Below are 19,120 nucleotides of genomic sequence, written 5' to 3' on the forward strand. Positions count from 1 at the left end.
GGAATGAAATGTCGTGTGACGAGGGCCTCCTGTCGGGTAGACCATTCGCCTGGTGAAAGTCTTTCGATTTGACGCCACTTCGGCGACTTGCGCGTCGATGGGGATGAAATGATGATGATTAGGACAACACAACACCCAGTCCCTGAGTGGAGAAAATCTCCGACCCAACCGGGAATCGAACCCGGGCCCTTTGGATTGACAGTCTGTCGCGCTGACCACTCAGCTACCGGGGCGGACGTCAACGTACTAGAGAACACTCATGTTCAGAAAAAGCAGAACGCCTAGAGATTGGACGTCCATATTTACAGGACATGTACATTAGTATGTTCTGCACAAATGATTAGCATTTCAGTCACCTCAGTTCAGCAGGTGTCTTGTTGCCTAGTACGCACACAGTCCGTCATGGGCCCTGATAACTTGTTCCATTCGTTATGGCATCGATGCGTATAAAACGCGAATGACGTCCTATGGTGTAGCCAGCCATGCTGCATTCACCTGCTTCCAAAGTTCAAAGTTCATCTATAGTGGTTGGCATTGGGACACAGGGCTACACCCGTCGTTTCACCATATCCCACACATTTTCGTGGCGACTGGTCTGGTGATCTGACGGGCCAGGGCAAAAGGCTGACATCCTGTGGCACCAAGAAGGTACGTATTCGTGCATCAACATGTGGTCGTGCACTGTCTTGCCGAAAAATAGTGTTCAGGGAACTGCCAGAAAGAGTATGTCTAGGGGGCGCAGGATGCCATTCACGTAGGTCACACTGATCAGTGGCCTGGGCAGCCACCAACTGCGATTTGCAGTTGTACCCCACAGCACCACACCCCATAAGGCTTGAGTTGGCGCTGTATGTCTTGGGCGAATGAAGTCACTTGGATGCTTCTCGCCCTGTCTGCGGCGAACCAATATGCAGCCATCATTTTCAAACAAACAGAAGTTCGATTCGTTCGAAAACACTATCTGATGCCTTCTGTGTATCCAGTGATGTCGATACACACACCACTGCCGTCTAGCAAGTTTCTGTACATTCGTCAAAGATACGTATTACCCCATTGGTAATGATCGAATCCAACAAGGTGTTGGCCCACCCTTAGCCTTCATTATAGCTTCCACTCCCGCAGGCAGTCGTTCAATAAGGTGCTGGAAGGTTTGTTCCGGAACGGCAGTCCGTTCTTCACGGAGTGCTGCACTGAGGAAAGATACTGATGTCGATCGGTGTGGCCTGGCACGAAGTCGGCGTTCCAAAACATTCCAAAGGTGTTCTGTAGGATTCAGGTCAGGACTCTGTGCAGGCCAGTCCATTACAGGGATGTTATTGTCGTGTAATCACTCCGTTACAGGCCATGCATTACGAACAGGTGCTCGATCGAGTTGAAAGATGCAATCGCCATCCCCGAATTGCTCTTCAACAGTGGGAAGCAAGAAGGTGCTTAAAATATTAATGTAGGCGTGTATTGTGATAGTGCCAAGCAAATCAACAAGGGGTGCAAGCCCCCTCAATGAAATACACGACCACCCAGTAACACCACCGCCTATGAATTTTGTTGTGGGCACTACACACGCTGGCAGATGATGTTCACCGGGAATTCGCCATGCCTACACTCTGCCATCGGATCGCCACATTGTGTTTCGTAAACGTCACTCCACACAACGTTTTTCCACTGTTCAACCGTCCAATGTTTATGCTCCTTACACCAAGCGAGGCGTCGTTTGGCATTTACCGGCGTGATGTGTGGTTTATGAGCAGCCTCTCGACCAAGGAATCCAAATTTTCTCACCTCCCGCTTAACTGTTATACTACTTGCAGTGTATCCTGGCACAGTTTGGAATTCCTGTGTGATGGTCTGGGTAGATGTCTGGGTATTACACTTTACGACCCTCTTCAACTGTCGGCGGTATCTATCGGTCAACAGACGAGGTCTGCATGCACTCTTTTGCGCTGTACGCGTCGCTTCACGTTTCCACTTCACTATCACATCGGGAACAGTGGACCTAGGGATGTTCCGGAGTGTGGGAATCTCGCGTACAGACGTATGACACAAGTGACACCCAATCACCTAACCACGCTCTAAGTCCGTGAGTTGCGCGGAGCGCACCATTCTGCTCTCGCACTATGTCTAATGACAACTGAGGTTGTTGATATGGAGTACCTGGCAATAAGTGGCAGCACAATGCACCTTATATGAAAAATGTATTTTTTCAGGGTGTCCGGATACTTTTGATCACACAGTGTATTTACTGCTGATTAACATATCTAGTACGTTCCTACCGAAGCCAATATCCTGCTTTTGATGGTGGAACTAGAAGTTAAGCTTCAATTCTTCACTGGATATGTTTACTTCATTTACAAGAAACTGAAGATGTTTGTTGTCAAAGTAACACTTACTTGTAGGCAGCTTGGTCATGTTATAACGCCTCCAGGTGTTCGACGTCGTTAAGACGCACTCGATCCACAATATATGCTCTGTTGACGAGAAACGGCTTCCTTCACCTTGATCAAATGTTAAATTGAGCTGAATGGATCAGAGGTGATCTGGGTACGTATGCCAAGTACTGAAAGTCGTTTAATACTTGCACATCATCCGCAAATAACTCGCCTGCTTGCCACCGCACCCAATAGAGGCCACTCCACATGGGGACTAGACGCGATTTCGGCACGCATGGGTAATGAAGTGAAGCGCACATGAAATCACGTTTAAGCTAGAAACGTGCGAGGAATGCATGTGACACTGTTCTCAACAGCATCTTCCGATTACATAACACTGCCAACCTAACAACATATTTTCGGGGCACTAATATTGTTTTACTTATTCTTTCAACAGCCACATATCTGACGAACTGACAAGTACAAAAAGCGATGGCAATAGCTAGCCACATGAACAAAATAAAAAGAACAAAATATAAATAATGACTTCCGGCAGCTGTTACGACCCGCCCGGATAGCCGAGCGCGTTAACGCGCCACTTCCAGGATTCGTGGAGGGGCGTCTGCCCCACAGCGTACCCGACGAGGACTGGTGAGCCGGCAAGGCCTGAATGTGGGTTTTAGGCTGTTTCCCACATCCCATTAGATAAATACCGTGCAGGTGCCCGCGTCCCGCGACACATATACGTTGCACAAACTTTCAGCTGGTGCCCACGTCTAGCCTCAGGTCCGTGTTACGCAAACATTCAGAAAATCCTCTCACAGTTTACATGAGATTTACTCTAGAAGCTGATAGAATACGTTCAGGGAGAAGTGGTGGATATATCGTCTCTTTCTCCTTTAATTATGTGTCATTAATTTTCCATATGGGTGTTCGCATGAAAGGCTAGTTTTATATGTTGGTAGCAACGACAGGCGCTAAATAGGCAAAAACAGAGTAAATTAGTTCCTCTCGGAAGTTCGCTTCCCAACACAAATACGCCCAGCATATACCACCCAAGTAGCCCGTTAGAAAATCAATCAATATTGCTCAGAGAAATAAATGCTACGAAGAAGGACGATACAACCACTTATGTAGCTATACTGTAGCAACGTCCTGTTCTTCCCCGATTTTAACGTTGAAACGCCTTTAAGTATTTCAACAGAAATTATTTTCACTTTTTAATGAAATGTTATTCCACATTGCTGAGAAAAAATTTTATTATTAGTCCCACAGCTTTGAAACGTATTCTCACCTAAATTCAGATTGTAGTCAGTCTGACGTTAATGTAATAACCTTCAAACATTACACAAAACTTACTGAAACTATTTCCTACGCTTATCTTGTCGGGTGAAGCCTGTAAACAATTAATGTTTCCAATTTCAACGTAATGGCTGCCTGTGCGCCAAGACGACAAACGAAAAGCAGATGGCGAAAAGCATCTCCCTGCCATATCCTTATATTATTATTTTCTTAATTATTTCACATGAAGGGAAATGAAATGAATGAATACATTATTAAGTTTAATATATATACTGTGAAAAGACACTTAGGTATTTTGACCTCTGTAAGAAAATACGTCAGCAGCTTTCCCCTTCCAGAACAAGGTAAAAGTATTCTTCTTCAATAGCACAGACACTTCTCATTATCAAGATCTTTCTAGAATATAGCTTCTTTGGATTATTACCACACATAGATAACATATAATTACACTTATTTTTCCAAATACAATATGAACTAAATTTCAGCATTCTTTCTCTTTCTGCAGTTTCACGTTTATTTATGACTGTGGATAGTCGATGTTTTTATAACTAACAGCAGTTTTTTTTATCTTTCCTTCTCACACTTTTTTCATGGGACAAACTTTTGACAGAATTTTACCAGGTGGCGGTAGATGGAGTCAGGAAGGGTATTCGGTCGCCAACGTTGGCAAAATCCATATGACAATGCCGACTCCGGAGAGAAAGAGCAAAATGCGAGGAGGACGAGAAAAGCTACCTGCTGCTGAAAGAATGCAAGATCCACAAAAGCCTCTGTATTTTACAATACGACGACCAAGGTAACACGTAGTTTTCTACTACTTGTCAAAGTATCCTTAACACAGTCACATACAGATTGTTTTCAGGAGGCGATGATTCATAGTTTCTTGAAAATTGTGATTCGGCATAATAACTGTATGCCATTTCTTCATAAAAGCTACTAGTTCGGATAAACAGCAGACCATCCTCGGGCATTAAATACAGATCACGAGTCCTAACATTATCATTTTTATTTGGATCACCGCTACTTGTGAACTATCAAAATTATAAAATTCAGGGAAGTACTCAATTTATACGTACAGCCTTGTTCTTCGCGTTGGCAAACGCACTTCCTGATGTAGAAATAATGTAACACTGCATTCTATGATTTTAGTCCAGTTAATGGATGCGGAGATAAAGATGTAAATCATCACGTTTGGTCGCATGTTCTGCAATTAATGTTGTTCTTACCGCCAGAGTATTGTCCGTTGTTTGACTGAAACTGGTAATGTTAATAGAGATGTGACACGTAGCTCTAGCGCCAAACCATGATTTTTTTTTCAGAAAAACTTCAAATATACGGTTGGATATCTTGTCAGCATGTATTTTTTTCCTACTACGTGTATGAGATGATAATGTTCTGTAACCGTTCCCTACACCTGCACGGTCCACGACTGCCAAAGCGGAAATGATTAAATCAAGGTGCTGAAAGTGTGAAGCTCATCAGGAGACGCGTGGAGGCTCTTGGCAGGTTAGTTTTGTTTTGGAGGTGTAGCCTCGTGAAAGCTCACCGGAAGCCCGTGTGGCCACTGCGTGTGCGGCGTTTGTTGTCCGTCACCTGGCGCGACCTCTCCAGGACACAGAGCGCGGCTGGCCATCCGACCGCGTAATCACATTCTCTTAAGCATGAATTAGGACTGAAATTTGCAATTCTTCACGTGCCAGCGCGTCTCTATTTTTTTTATTTCCACAAACAGCGTGTTGTGTTTGTCCGAGCCTGCTCTTCGTACAAGCAGTACGGTGTTGGTCTTCAGCGGAAACTGCGAATTTCGGAGCAAATTCTCCCCAATGAAAATGTCACTAGCTCGCGAGCTCAAAATAAAGCTAATATTAATCTTTCATCAAGCGGCCGCGAGGCGCTGCACCTTCTGCACGCGTGTAATTCCATTACGAGCGCGAGCCGCAAAAACGCAGATGCGCCGCTGGATCAATATTTTGTTTCCGGCGCGAGGAGCCAGTTAAGAACTAATGCGGTTATAAACGGTAGCATTAACATACAATTTTCGATATCGACTAACGATCTTAACAAATTATAACACCTATCGGCGCTTGCTGCGTGAATATTTCAGCCGCTTGGTGCTACGAATCGTCTCTACAATAAATTAATTAGTTCCGGGGGTTTAATCGCGATTGTGTTAATCGCATTTATTGGATATTCGATGGCAAATCCCTCAACAGCAATAACACGCGCCGAAAGATAAAATACGACTGTCGTGTTATCAGCAACGTTAATGAAATTTACTATTCGATTTATAGACGCGCCTTAGAGTTGCTGTGTGTAATTCTCAGGAGTTATTATTGTGTGCAGCAACGCTTTCGGCCCTTCCCCCACCCCACCCCCCATCTCACCCCCACAAAAAAAAACTTCCGTACATCAATTTACGACTGAGCATCGTTGCCTCCTGCAGTTCGTCCAACGGGCGTACACATTTATCGCGCGGTACCTGCAAAATTATTTACGCAGATACGAATAGATTCTCGGGCGGATAAATGTTTGCAGCCGGCAACATGTTTCAATATTTCACAGAATGAGAAGGCACGTGCAACATGACGATACGATTATTTTTTACGATTAAAACAAATATCGATTTGGCGATGAAGCGCTGTTCACACGGGCAGTGGGATTTGGCGCCAATCCCTCGTTTGTAATAAGAATTCTGTGTTAACAACGACATAACCGTTACGAACCGAGCTGCGTAATAAAATGACATCTGGCCGGACATACAGCCGTGATTAAACGGCCAAGAGCGCGACATGCCGCTACCGCGTTAACAGATGGACTGCTGACAGTCGCTCGTATTAGAGGCAACAACAGCAGACTCTTGATTTACCTCGTGACTGAAAACCAGCAAAACGAACAGTAACTGCAACAGGTGCCTTTTTCAGACGTACTGTGGTTTAAAATTCACAGAAATTTCCTAGCGGTAATTCTTGTGCACTGGTGGAAGTGTCTTGGTTTTCTGTGAATCGGGCTGTGCAAGCCAGTCATGGGAGTAACAATAGCTCAAAGAATGCGAGCCATCCTACAGCAGACCTCTGGATGCGTACTCTGGCAACCATTAGTCCGCACAAATACATTTCTGGAATCTTACACTTTGACCACTGAAGGTACCTTGTACTCGTGGGCGATGCAACGTATGTATACTTGAGATGAAAGCAACATTGGCTTACTAGGGAACACCATAATGGAGACAGTGACTCTTGTCTTCCCCTGACACCTGTACCAAATGAGTATAGGATCAAGGGCAACCAGTTTCCGGAATACAGACCTGCTGACACTTTTTATAATCTGGAGTCGGTGCAATGAGAAGGACACTGTAAGGTTTGTTGTCTGAACAGGCCTCACTGCCCAAAAATCACAAACTGTCCACTTTAGTCACTATGGGTGTCCCATTCCTGTGGAGCTTCATTGCTGCGGACTTTAACGAGAGCGTCTATAGGCGGATCGTGAATGGATGTCCTGTTCTCTTCTGCAATAAGTATACGAAACGGAACGACGAAGTTGCGATACACATATTTAAATTAAAAGAAATTAAATTGTGATCTCAAATTCCCATTTCACTTACTGGTGCATCGTATATCCATTATGGTAAGCATACACAATTCTTATTTCAGAAACGATGAACCAATAACAGTTATCTGCACATGAGATCACAGCTCACTTTCTTTTGGTTTCACTAGACAAGAGTTCAAAGGTCACCTGAAAATAACATATATTTCAGATTTGTCTTAAAAACATGTTCCTTATCATTTCACTCGCACGGACGTTAGAAGCATTCTTCCAAATTTCGTAAATTTATCTAAATCATTTCAGCAGACTTCTACAGAGAAACGTATTTACATTCCCCTTTTGAGATCGGGATCTACAGTAGCAAAATCACGTGTAACCGTCTAAGTATCACCAATACACAATGAGCCGCATTGGGTCGAAACTGTTTACAACCCGAAAAGTAACTCAGTAGTGTTTCACTCTGACCATAGGCCCATAATTATTATCAACTTTCAGATAATGAACAAAAACTGATGTTTTATGTTACTTACCATTCACACCACTGTAGAACTTCGTTGAAATGTGTCAGCTTTGTTCTCTCCTACCTGAAACAAGAGATTAGGAATACTAGAAAGAAAGAGAAAACTAGAAATAAAAGAACACACACACACACACACACACACACACACACACACACACACAGAGAGAGAGAGAGAGAGAGAGAGAGAGAGAGAGAGAGAGAGAGAGAGAGCTGTCTCTCCTCTCGTTCCCTGCACGCCGCCTGCAGAAAATGCAGCCTGAATACTACTGAGTATTTTATTTTAGCCAGTGTCGCACAGCTTTAATGCACTAAAAAATTCACTTTCAAAACTCAAGTAAGCTACCTCAGGAATGTGCTTATTCACGTAAATGTTTCTTCAACCAGAAGTTTGGTCTGAGTTCTGCCCACCTTTACTAGTCCTGGCTCTACTGGACCTTTTCCTTTGTCTTCCATAACCCCTGAACTGTCTTCCCCAGCAAGTTACAAGGGAAAGAAGCACGTACGATCACTTCTACGGAAGGCACACAGTCGACGGCTGTTTATTGGAAGAATACTGAACAAGAAAGCGCATATTCACTGGAGTGCAAAACTTAAATGCGAAAGTAAATTTAGCATGACGTGTCGCTGCCAACTAACTTAGTTCGATGAAACTTGGACCATACACAAAAAGAACTGCTGCGTACACAACAGAAGTAAACTGAAATAAGTATCAAACCAGTCGAAAAGAAATGACACTTTCATTCGATGACAATAATTACACTGAAGACACCGCACTCATGATGGTCCCCTGGACATCACAAAGGCGGGACATGGTTCTTAACAGGATGTGAGACCACCACGGACAGCGGCGGACTCTCTGCTACATGCTCCCATGCTAGACACAAATTCGGTAAGCAATCCTTGTAGTAGGGCTCTCCATTCCTCCACCAACGCGGTCGATAACGGCAGGATGGTCTTTGCTCGTGCGACACCCTCTTGAGTACTGTGTGAGTGTTTGGTTTAAGCGTGAACTTCGAAGCAATTTAGAGGAGTGTTGCTAGATATGTTACCGGTCGATTGAAGGCTCATGAGAGCCTTACGGTAATGCTCAATCCTCGAGATTCATATTTCCACAAACGGAGGCTGACGGTCTTTTGACGAAACGTTATTGAGTAAGGTTAGAGAATGAGTAGTTGCGACACACTGCAGAATGGTTCTGCTGCCTCGAATGTTCATTTCACGTACACAAGAAGGGCTAGTACAGAGGCAAATTCAGACAATCATTTTTCCCCTCGCTCCATTTGCGGTAGAACAGGAGAGGGAATGACATGCTAAGATACAAACTGACTTAAACCACGGAATGTAGAGTGACTTGCGCAGTATGTATCCTTAAAAGTAAATTTTAAAGTAAACTCATAACAACGAAGCTTAGCATATCCGACTTTCACAATACACATCAGAATTGAATTAGAAAAATAAAAAAGAAACGATAAGTGACGGGAGAACCACAGAATGACCGACGACTGAATCGAGAACATTAGGATTCGTAGTGACACACTTACTCACTGAAACTGATCTATAATAAACAATTTGCCTACACAATCACCTTTCTTTCTATTGAATGTATGCTGGATTACTGTTGTGTTTGCTGCTGTATCGATGCCCTACTGCAGAAATCCGAAAAAAACAACAGGTTCCACTAGAAGGGAAGATGGCCGTCTGCTATCAAAACTTGTAACTTAACGACGCATGCAGCAAGATGGCCTGGACAACCTAAAATAAAAAACAAAAAATCCAAGGAAAAAGAAAACTAATCAACAGGAATGCGACGCCATCGGTCGTGGCGCAGTCCGATAGCGGCGCTTTCACAAATATCAGATTTGCGCACGGAGCGGTAGCGCATGACGCAACAACCCCGGTAATTAATGCCGCGGAAAGATGCCAGCTCGGAATGCCAGCTTTGAATAATATTTGTCTCCACAGAATAGCGAGGCGCGATCGATGGTTGTATTGTGCGCCTACATTCGACGAGCTGATTCAATCTCGCCTTAATATATGTATCTATTTGTAATCCGGCTTGCGCGGTTCTATCAGGTACGGAGAGAGGGAGAGGGGAGGAAGAGAGAGAGAGAGAGAGAGAGAGAGAGAGAGAGAGAGAGAGAGAGAGAGGGGAGGGGATGGTAGTGGGAGGGAGTGTAGGATTGCTTCCATTGTGTGTCCAGCTCATGCGATGTGCGGTCGGCCATCGTTCGCGTCCGAATACAAACCTTCCCATATTGCTAGTTGCTTCCAAAATCAACATTACCATCTAGTGTTAAGATAGGTATCCATCTCGTATCCTGAAGTACTCATACGAACTTTAATACGGCTATAAAAACCTGAATTTTATCTGTTTCTCGCTGCGTTTTCCTGTGCACGTACAGTTTCATCGTTAACTACTAGTCGCCAGTGGCTATCATTCCCCAACACTGCTGTCTAAAGCAGCTTCTGCCTGGAAACTAATGGTGTAAATCGCATTTACGTGAAGACTGCAGATGTAGTAATCGATTCTGACAAAAATTACTTGTTATGTATTTACTTTATTCAGCGTATGACCGACACGGTACAAGCAAGTATTCAAAACAACACGAGTAAATTATAAACATAAGATCGGTTGCAGCTATCTACTCAGGCCACAAGTTGATACCAAGTACTCCATTGCGTCACAAAGGTCTGTTCTCGGCTGACATTCTTCGACAAGATGACAGTCGCAGTTTGGTGCTGGATTTTTCCCCACTTGTGTAGATTTTCTGCACAAGTAGTGTACCATGCGATGTCTGTTTTAACTTTTCCACATCTAACGAGGACGCTCAAAATCACTGGGCATTTCTGAGGGATGAATTAGATCACGTTGATATACGGAACTTTCCCATTCCACAACACCAACCATTTGCAACTAAGCCTGAAGCTGTCGCCAACGAGCTGTTGAACAAAGGGCCAGGGTGGGTTTCGAGATCGTGGACGATTTATTGCCAGTCGTGTTATACTATGCTGGAAGGGCAGTTCAGGATTGTCCATGATTTTCCTTTGTGAGTGCTTAATGTCTGCTTAGAGGGTATGGAGCTATGTGGCTGAATGTTGACAGCCAATGCAGTGGAGTAGACTTAATGCACCCAGTAACGATCCTCACTGGCATATGTAAAGGGAAGTCTATAATTTTAGACCCAGCACTGTCAACAAGATTGTTGCGCAGTAGGTGTATACGGAGTAGACCAGGCTTAGTGCTGAAGTTCGTCGCGCGATTGAGCACCGCATTATTGACACTTTGCAGTCCGCACGTCTCATACAAACCTATTCCCTTGGCGCCGGCAGCGCTAATTCGGATGACTTGGCTTGTCGCCGGCCGTTCGAGACATTATCGGGAGATTTTAAATTGTTAAGTTTTACTAATCTCATCGTTAGTTCTCATAAGTTCTCAACCATGTTCCCCACCTTTCATGAAATTTCGAAGATATACATGCGTAAATAAATACAAAATTTGTTTGCTTTATATATTTGTTTATTTGTATTGTCTTTGATACTTAGTATTTCTCTTTCACATGATATGCAGCAATACAGTCTCCGAGATGTAATGCAACTCCACAAGACTTGCACATTAACTTTGTTGTTGTTCTTTTTTGTTTTTGGAACATACATGTCAGTTTCTTCGTTTTCGTTTATTCTTTTCGCAAATAAGTATTAGTTGGTGTTACTTTATGTGACCGGAAAGTCTGTCAACCGGATCATCATGAGACGTATGCGATGTAGTGGCAACCTCCAAGTTTTGCTCAGAAGCAGGTACATGGTCTTTTATCCACTAATCAGACATTTTCAATAAAAAATCGTGAGATCGGAGACTTCTGTGTTCTGTATTGAAATATTGACATTCAAAGAATGCATTAAATAATGCGCAATTAAAGAGGTACATGCATACCTTTTTTGACCATTTTATAGTTTTTCTGTATATAGGGTAAAACTCCTTTCATGTATTTGTTGTAGTCTAATACACTTTCAGGTTTTTTGTTGTTGTGTAACTGGTTTTTCTTCTTTTCTCTGAGCGTCGGTCAAAGTGGCATAATGTATTCTAGAGATCATTCGTATCGTTTTAGTTTTCGAAGCTCTACATACCTGTGAGAGTAATTCACCTTTCCGTTGATGACAAGATTCAAACACATTGACCTTTTGCGCGCTTTAAATTTTCCGGAAATCCTCTACTTTGACGTATCGTTCTACAAACTCGAATTTTCTTTTCTAGTAATTTCTCTGCTAGTTCCATATTTATAATAATTATCCATGTAGAGCTGATGCCACTTTCCGTAAGAAGGTGTCAATAGTAACATCACTGTTTTTCCTAAAGGCTGTCCATCGCCGGAATATATCTTGAATGAAGAAATGTATCCCGTACTCGAATCACACAGCATCCGAATGAGTATGCAATATTTCGTGATTTTCGACGGATTGTAAACTTTAAAATTTAACCGTCCACGCCACAGTATCATTCCTTCATCAATTAAGATGTTTTGACATAAAGTTTCTTTAAACTTTTTGGAAAAATGATCAATTACGAATTGCACTTTGAAAAGCTGATCGGCATTATCCGGTTTATTGTTGCTGTCGGAAAAATGCGAAAATGATAATATTTGTCTGACTCGGTTGCGGGACAACGTTTTGCCAAGTATCGGCATGTGTGTCAACGGATTCGTTGACAAATAATAATCGACCCTTGTTTGTTTTTTTTTTTTTTTTTTTTTTTTTTTTTTTTTTTTTTTTTTTTACAATTCCCATTAGGATAGCAAGCCCAAACCTTTTTCTAAGTTCCGGTCCCGTACCGTCGACAAATTTGGCATTTTTGTTATCTAGTTTGCTTCTATTGCAATTTTGACTGTAGTACTTGTTGGCTTCGTTGCTGATATATTCAAGTAGATCGCTCCCGATATATAATTCTACGATATCCTCGACGCTCTGTGTGTCTTTGAGAAATATGTTTGTACCCGGAGATCCTTCAAGTTTATTACTGGTCCTCGGTAAACCAAAGTCTGATCACTGTGCACTGTCTTCTTCGTCTGATTCATCCGAATCAATTGGCAACCGTAGCGCTCGCCGAATTCTTCTTGAAAGTATTTCACTATCTTCCGACGATTCAGCTTCGCTTTCAGGTTTTTTATATCCAATGCCTTCTTCCTAATCGGCCAAGCCGTCCGGAACGTCAGATAAGACGCCCGAGCATTCATCGTAAATAATAGTATCGTCTCTTTCGTCTGCCATGATGAAAGGGCGCAAGTACTTATAAAAACAAAAACAAAACATGTTGACGTGTTTAACTTATTGTTACCTAAACAAAACACCAACAGAATGCAAAAGATACGTGAGTGCTATCGCCGGCAACTGCGCGGTACTATGCTCACGACACCATGTGGCGTCGCCGGACGGAGAGTCGACAAATGGAATCCGTTTTAAATGCTCGAGCTGCCGCCTAGAAACGCCACTGGTTGACATTCTTCAACAAGTAAAGCCTATTTGAAAACTGTTGTGAGAATATAAATTACGTAAGATTTTTTAGCGAAGGGAAGGAAGAGTCTGTCGTCTGAGCACAAGCTCAGTAGCGGAACGATGGTGAAGGAATTTGCATTGGTCATGTTGAAGGACTTATTCTGCTGTAAGCTTTAGGTTGTTCACAAAAATCAAGAACTATCTAAATCAGGATGGCCAGACGTGAAACTTACCTCTGGCGAAAGCGTGTCTAGTATCTTCACCCCTGAGGCATTTCATTTGGTGCTACTCTTCGATGCATTATATCAGGATTCCATTTTACTTAATCCAAAATAGTTACTAAGTTGCATTTTAACCAGGGAACTACTACATCAGATCAGTAATCACAAGCGTTGTTGCTACCCTCTCAATCCACAGAAGCCATGTTAGTGCACCAATGTGTGTTACTCGAATCATCATTCTGAACAAGCACCTGAAATGGTCTGTCTACTTTGCCCGTAGTTCAGTGGAATCACCGAACACACACTCGCCCTTTGTTAATGTTCAATGATCTTGGCTCTCCATATTTCCTCACTTGGCTGCACCTGACGATTTTCTTCATTTTTCCGTTTGGTTCTGGGGAAGTATACACCTGCTGATATTTCGTTATCGACGTTAAAAGTTTTACGAGCCTGTTGAATACCATACGAAAGCACTAACCGTCGTGCAGTGGCTTTAGCGCAACCAGCAAAGGCAGTAGACAAGTAATCTCCCCGTACTGTGTTCCAGGCTGGTCTTTTTTTTTATACACCAAACACTTTATCGCTACGACGAATCATTTTCCTTCAGGAAATGGAAGAAGACAAGCACGCACTGGCAGTCGTGAAAAGACAGTAAAGAATCAGCTCTGATTGAAGCGAACAACAGAAAGCTTCTCCATGTACAACGAACCAAATATCAGTACCGGAAAGCTGTGCTCCAATGGAAAAGTGAGAGCCTGCACAATAAAGCATGTTAAAGACGAAGTAGATAAGACTTGTCTTGCATGACCAACGGAAGCCTAAAGAAGGAAACTGGAGTACTGATTTCTGCTGCATAGAAACAAGCCACCAGAAGTAAAGTTGTCAACCAAGAAAGCAGAAAACCCAAAGAGTAGACTCCAGAAAGAAACTGATGAAACAGTTGATCATATCTTGAGGTGTTGCAAAAAGATTGCTCAGACTAATCAGAAGCAGAGGCACAGTGGTGCAGCATCAATTATCCCCTGGAACGTATCGCAGTTACCATATGACGGTGGAAAGGAACTGGTGGGATCACAAGCCAGAAAAACTTGTCGTAAACGAACATGCAACATTACATTGGGATTTCCGACATCAGAAGGATCGAAAGATGGAACGCAATATATCGGACATTACAATTGTGGATCATTTACATTGCCATTCTATTATTATTCTTTATTGGTTTCAATCCCTCGCTACACTTGAAATTGGGAACGAGAAAAGGAGAACTGGCGGCTCCAGGGTTTCTCTGGCTTCCAGAGAACAACATCGTCGTCGGTTGACGATTCTTTCGTATAATTTACACACACCATTCGTTAGAGGGATTGGCCGATAATTAGTCAAAATTGGAGGTTCTTTTCCCGGTCTCAGGATAGGAATAATAATAATAATAATAATAATAATAATAATAATAATAATAATGTCATTCCTGTTGTCTGCTTTCGAAATTGCTTTGTAGGTGAAAGCTAGCCAACTGGCTTTTAGAAGCGACCAATGTTATTCATGTTCAGTTGGTCGCTGCATTGAGAAAGAGACAATGATAGGAAAGTGGTCGCTATGGCAGAGATCACCATGGACATGCCACTGGATCAAGAATAAGATACCAAGGCTGCTGACTATGATACATGTCTGAGTATGTTCAATCGACCGTACTGAGACCTGTTGCAGTTCCATTGTTATAAGCAAAGTTCAAATTCTGTATTTAATTGTTCTACGAGGGTCAGTCAAAAAGTAATGCCTCCTATTTTTTTTCTACGTTTAATTGTCAGGAAATTTAAATGCAATTACATAGGTTGAAAACCACAACATTGAGGATCATTTTGTCATTTTTCAATGTAATCTCCGCCCATCTCTACAGTTTTGGTCCATCTTTGAACAAGGGCATGTATCCCAGCACGGTAAAAATCACAGCTCTGCTTCCTAAGCCATTGACGCACGGATGTTTTGACGGCCTCCTCATCTTCAAAATGAATCCCACGATGAGCTTCTTTTAGTGGCCTGAACAGATGGAAGTCTGATGGTGCCAGGTCAGGGCTGTATGGGGGATGAGGCAAAACTTCCCATCCAATTTTGACAATCTCGTCAGAGGTGTGACGACTGGTGTGTGGTCTTGCATTGTCATGCAAAAGAAGAACATCTGCCATTGATTTTGTTGGGCGAACTCGCTGAAGACGTGCTTTAAGTTTTTTGAGGGTTGTGACGTATTGAACAGAATTTATTGTGCATCCCTGCTCCAAAAAATCAACCAGAATAACACCCACTGTATCCCAGAAAACTGTTGCCATAACTTTCCCTACCGATCGCACAGTTTTGAATTTTTTCTTCCTCGGCGAGCTTGTGTGACGCCATTCCATTGACTGCCTCTTTGATTCGGGTTCAAAAAAATGCACCCATGTTTCGTCCCCGGTCACAATTTTTTTCAGAAACTCATCTCCCTCCAAACGGAAGCGCTGCAAGTGTTGGGAGGCTATTGTTTTCCTTGCCTCTTTATTCTGATCGGTAACATTCTTGGAACCCACCGTGCACAAACTTTTGAGTACCCCAATTGTTTAATAATCGTGATCACACTGCCTTTACTAAGAGAAATAATGCGACACACTTCATCTGCAGTCACCCGACGGTCACCACGAATGATGTCATCAACTTGCTGAATGTTGTGTGGAGTCACTGCACTCACCGGCCTGCCGCTCCGCTTTTCGTCAGTCAACGGTGTTTGCCCTTCAGCTTCCTTACAACGACGAACCCATCGTCTAACAGTGCTGACATCCACTGTCACAACACCATACACCTTCTTCAGTCTTTCATGAATGCGTATGGGCGTTTCACCTTCTGCATTCAAGAATTCAATCACACAACGCTGTCTCAAACGAACATCGATGTCGGCCATCTTACAAACTTCTGCTGTGCTGCCACCTGTTGACACAGAAAGTTACTACTGCAGTGGATTGCAGAAGAAGGTTTGAGGAATGGCGCCAAATTCAAATTTTTCACTTAACTTAATTTTTTTAAGTAGAAAAAAAATGGGAGGCATTACTTTTTGACCGACCCTCGTATTACTTGGTCCCTGCTAGATACGGTTTCAATGCCCCATAGAGGATTGTGGACACTGGGAGCAAGAATGGAGGCAGCTGTTGCACCAGCTCCCCTAGTTCCTGATGCGGTATAAATCTGCCTGGGGCGTAGATAGACATTACATACTCTTACCCCAATTGACAGGTAGACACGAACAGCCACAACTTGTAACACAGTGGTTAGTGACACGTGCCCACTGAAGGTGTCGAAGAGACTGAGCGTGCAGACACCTCCACACGCCCCCTCAATATTAACGGGATTTTTTATAACAGAATTTGTAATTCTTAATATATAGAGGTTGGGTGTCTCAGAACCAAGACTCCTGAACTGCCACGCAAACTCCAGCGTTGATGGGGCTCCGCCAGGTGGCGATGCCATTAGAGTCCCACTGAAAGAACGTCTGAATGAGATCTGAGAAAGCAGCGAAGGGAAATTGACGTACGAAGTACTTTCCTGCTGAGTTGTGTTCCACCTATAAGTGTGATTCTTCATCGGTACTCATATGGCCGACCTCTCTGACGGAGAGGGGGTGGATGGGGGCTCGACCGACTGGAGCAGCAGAATTTGGTTTAACTTCCAATTTTTCCTTCTTTTCTCCGTTTAATTTCGGTTTGTATGAACATTTTCGTGGCTTGACTTCTGGTTCAGTCAGACAATGTTTGGTCTTTTTCGTCCTTGGAGTGAGGCACATTGGCAGGTTTGGGGCCTAGGGAGCTGATGTCCTTTCAGTCAATGGAAATTGGACACTCACATGTGACTAGGGCCAGACGTTTCTCTAGATGTTGATTTTGATAAAATGTTAGTTCGACGTCATATCGAATATAATGCAAATTTTTTCTTAGCATCTTGGTAAGACAGGCAATCTCTCCCTCTTGAAACTGAACACGTCAGCGAACGAGGGGGGGGTTTCTGGGCAACTCATACATCTAGGGAGCTGTTCACATGTGTCCACACCTTTGCCACCAAGAACACCTCACATGAGGAAGAACTAAGGCTTCACATTACACATACGAAACATGACTTAACTTTCTCAGTAAAACATGCCATCTAAGTCTAGGATGAAAGCTGCAGTGTCTACACTATTATCCATACGTTTTCTCTGGATGCAACGAACAAAATGGACTCCACACCGCTCTAGAAGACCATCCTTCATCTGTTTGTAGCATTACGTCCAGATGGAAGCTGACACCTTGATTCCTGTTGACATCGTTATGAGGGGAGATGGTAACTGGTTCATCTCCGATGTTGTCACAGGTCTGAAGTGGCTGTGATCAGTTAGTTTTGAACAACAAAGATCCATTTCTGATTTACTTTATTGCAACAACTTCTCCGGACCTATACTCAATAATTTCAACGTAAAACAGTTGCTCACTGTTGCAAACGATTCTCCGTCAGTTCTGAAGCATATCAAGAACTGAGTGAACTGTCCACCTTCACTTATCCTTGTCTCATTCTCAAGCCACGGCGTAGCCAAAGATGGAAACGCCATGAAGTTGTAAGCCTGTGCATTACAATCTTGGTTTCTATCTGCTGAGAGGGCCGAGTTGACATAGCCACCGGTATGGGTAAGTTTGATCTGTTTCTTTGAGGATCGCACGTCCTGATGCTACACACTGTGATCGAAGGCCGTACCCAGGGCGTCACTTCGCCTCAGCAAAGGCTACCTGGCACAGTCATCATTGCCCAGAATCGCGGTGCTCCGCACTGGACAGCCGCCTACTCCTCGAAACACATGGGAAGGTTACAGCTCAATGCATCAGCAAAGCGATCACTGCTTTGTCACGAGGCTACAACCGTGACTGTACATGACGACGCTCCCACGACGTACTGGTTACCACACCGTACGCTCGTCTTTTGGTTGCGAACGTAAAGTCGCCCTGATAGTTGGTGCAGTAGATCACAGCGGAATATGGATAGATTTTGTACCACAAAATGTGTCCCTCCAACGGTCTGCACTTCTGAGAAATTTAAAGAAGTCCAGGTCAAACCTTGAAAGAGAACCAGAAGTAAGTCATAGAGGCTGTGAAATGCGCTACACGTGACCAGTGCCCTAATAACAACAGAATTCTCAACGTTAAAGTATGGCAGTCAAGGAACAACCGCAAGTGTATTCTAGCCTCCGACACCGCGGGGATGGGGTTGGGGAGGCGGGAGAGAAGGGAGCGCGCGTCTTCATCCTAGATGGCAGCACCAGAATTCACGGGTAACAATTTGAAAAACTTGTTAGATACGAGGAGCCGACAAGCTAACTGAGGCGACTCTGGACTAAACCAGTGAAAGTGATCCCCTTGTTTGTCGGCGCACCGGTAAGTGACAAAAGAGATTAGCGGACCCTTGAAAACTACTGACATTGATAAAAATATCCATCTGCTGACTAAAAAAAGCCACATTACTTGAATGCGCACGAATTATCCGCTGATGCATCATGCAGTCCTAGATGACTGAGAAATATTCGACTAGTGATAAAATGCGAAATACACTTTAGTGAATTCATTTGCTGTGTTCACTGTTAACGACAGGGACAAAAAGAAGTTCAGAAAAAAATGAGGAACGAAAACTTCACGTATTTC

At 43.3% G+C, this 19,120-nt stretch overlaps 1 protein-coding gene across 10 annotated transcripts in view; it reads right to left on the reverse strand.

Annotated features, from left to right (window-relative positions):
* Positions 1 to 19,120, reverse strand: part of LOC126267252 (protein bric-a-brac 1-like) — a 1,659,048-nt gene that overhangs the window by 1,460,704 nt on the left and 179,224 nt on the right. For all 10 annotated transcript variants that reach the window (XM_049972274.1, XM_049972281.1, XM_049972280.1 and 7 more), the window contains exon 4: positions 7,745 to 7,798. The gene's annotated coding sequence lies outside the window, so the exon portion shown is untranslated. The remainder of the gene's footprint in view (positions 1 to 7,744; positions 7,799 to 19,120) is intronic.

The sequence above is a fragment of the Schistocerca gregaria genome, chromosome 4 (assembly GCF_023897955.1).
Source record: "Schistocerca gregaria isolate iqSchGreg1 chromosome 4, iqSchGreg1.2, whole genome shotgun sequence".
In the NCBI taxonomy this organism is placed as follows: Eukaryota; Metazoa; Arthropoda; class Insecta; order Orthoptera; family Acrididae; genus Schistocerca; species Schistocerca gregaria.